Genomic DNA, 3,069 nt, shown 5'->3' with positions numbered 1-3,069 from the left:
TAATATTTGGTTTAGAATTTCTTGTGAACTTCGTGTCTCAGCGAAGAAGTAAGATTTAAAAATATCTCCAGGATTTTCGTGACGGTACAAAAATCAAAAACGGGCTTAATAGAAAGTACTTATATAGATGACTTTATATAAATATAGGATAAACACAAAACTCATACACTCGATAATATTTGGTCTAAAGTTTTTTGTGTATGTCATGTCGCAGCAAAGAAGTAAGGATTAGAAAATCTTTCCCGGATTTTTTTGTGACGGTTCAAAAATCAAAACAGGCTTATTAGAAAGTAATTATATAGATGATTTTGTATAAAAATTGCTTTGATACAAACCTCACACACTTGATAATATGTGGTCCATAGTTTCTTGTGAACTTCGTGTCTCAGCAAAGAAGGAAGATTAATAAAATATTTCCCGGATTTTTCGTGACGGTAAAAAATTAAAAGCAGACTTAATAGAAAGTACCTACATAGATGACTTTATACAAATATTAGATAGACACAAACCTCACACATTCGATAATATTTGGTTTAGAATTTCTTGTGAATTTCGTGTCTCAGCGAAGAAGTAAGATTTTAAAAAATCTTTCCCGGATTCTCGTGACGGAACAAAAATCAAAAACGGGCTTAATCGAGAGTATTTACACAGATGACTTTATATAAATATTAGATATATACAAACCTCACACACTCGATAATATTTGTTCTACAGTTTCTTGTGTATTTCATGTTGCAGCAAAGAAGTAAGTGTGAAAAAATCTCACCCGGATTTTCAGTGATGGTACAAAAATCAAAAACAAGCTTATTAGAAAGTAATTATATAGATGATTGTGCATAAAAATTGCTTTCATACAAACCTCACACACTCGATAATATTTGGTCCATAATTTCTTGTGAACTTCGTGTCTCAGCAAAGAATGAAGATTTATAAAATTTTTCGTAACGGTACAAAAATTAAAAGCGGACTTAATAGAAAGCATTTACATAGATGACTTGATATAAATATTAGATAGATACAAACCTCAAACACCCGATAAAATGTGGTCTATAAGTTCTCGTGAAATTCGTGTCTCAGCGAAGATGTAAGATTTCAAAAATTATTCCCGGGTTTTCCGCAGACACTACCAAAATTAAAAACGGACTTAATAGAAAGCTATCACATTGAATATTTTATTTACAGAATACTTAGATACAATCCTCACACACTCGATAATATTTGCTTTAGAATTTCTTGTGAATTTCGTGTCTCAGCTAAGAAGTAAGATTTAAAAATCTCTCCAGGATTTTCGTGACGGTACAAAAATCAAAAACGGGCTTAATAGAAAGTATTTACATAGATGACTTTATATAAATATTAGATAGACACAAACCTCACACATTCGATAATATTTGGTCTAAAGTTTCTTGTGAATTTCATGACGCAGCAAAGAAGTAAAATTGAAAAAATCTCTCCCGGATTTTCAGTGATGGTACAAAAATCAAAAACAGGCTTATTAGAAAGTAATTATATAGATGATTATGAGTAAAAATTACATTGATTCAAATCTCATACACTCGATAATATTTGGTCCATAGTTTCTTGTGAACTTCGTGTCTCAGCAAAGAATGAAGATTTATAAAATCTCTCCCGGATTTTCAGTGATGGTACAAAAATAAGAAACAGGCTTAATAGAAAGTCGTTACATAGGTGACTTTATATAAGTAGATATTAGATAGATACAAACCTCACACACTCGATAAAATTTGGTCTACAGTTTCTTGTGTATTTCCTGGATCAGCAGAAAAGTAAGGATTAGAAAATCTTTTCCGGATTTTTTGTTACGCTACAAAAATAAAAAAACAAGCTTATTAGAAAGTAATTATGTAGATGATCTTGTATAAAAATTACTTTCATACAAACCTCACACACCCGATAATATTTGTTCCAAAGTTTCTTGTGAACTTCGAGTCTCAGCAAAGAAATAAGATTGATAAAATATTTACCCGGATTTTTCGTGACGGTACAAAAATTAAAAACGGGCTTAATAGAAAGTATTTACATAGATGATTTTATATAAATATTAGGTAGATACAAACCTCAAACACTCGATAAAATTTGGTCAATAATTTCTTGTGAAATTCGTGTCTGAGCGAAGAAGTAGGAATTCAAGAATTATTCCCTGGTTTTCCGCGACGCTAGAAAAATTAAAAACGGACTTAATAGGAAGGCATCACATAGAATATTTTATTTACAGAATACTTAGCAACAAACCTCACACACTCGATAATATTTGGTTTAGAATTTCTTGTGAATTTCGTTCCTCAGCGAAGAAGTAAGATTTAAAATATCTTTCCCGGATTTTCGTGACGGTACAAAAATCAAAAACGGGCTTAATAGAAAGTATTTACATAGATTACTTTATATAAATATTAGATAGATACAAACCTCACACATTCGATAATATTTGGTATAAAGTTTCTTGTGTATTTCATCTCTCAGCGAAGAAGTAAGGATTAGAAAATCTTTCCCGGGTTTTTTGTCATGGCACAGAAATCAAAAACAAGCTTATTAGAAAGTAATCTTATAGTTGACTTTGTATAAAAATTACTTTGATACAAACTTCACACACTCGATAATATTTGGTCCATAGTTTCTTGTGAACTTCGTGTGTCAAGAAGGAAATAAGAATAATAAAATATTTCCCGGATTTTTCGTGACGGTACAAAAATTAAAAACGGGCTTAATAGAAAGTATTTACATAGATGATTTTATATAAATATTAGGTAGATACAAACCTTAAACACTCGATAAAATTTGGTCAATAATTTCTTGTGAAATTCGTGTCTGAGAGAAGAAGTAAGAATTCAAGAATTATTCCCGGGTTTTCCGCGACGCTAGAAAAATCGAAAACGGACTTAATAGGAAGGTATCACATAGAATATTTTATTTACAGAATACTTAGGTACAAACCTCACACACTCGATAATATTTGGTTTAGAATTTCTTGTGAAATTCGTGTCTCAGCGAAGAAGTAAGATTTAAAATATCTTTCCCAGATTTTCGTGACGGAATAAAAATCAAAAACGG

This window comes from Lepisma saccharinum, chromosome 2, assembly GCF_977018435.1.
Source record: "Lepisma saccharinum chromosome 2, izLepSacc3.1, whole genome shotgun sequence".
Classification (NCBI taxonomy): domain Eukaryota; kingdom Metazoa; phylum Arthropoda; class Insecta; order Zygentoma; family Lepismatidae; genus Lepisma; species Lepisma saccharinum.
The sequence above is the reverse complement of the archived record's forward strand: the minus strand, read 5'-3'. Positions refer to the sequence as shown.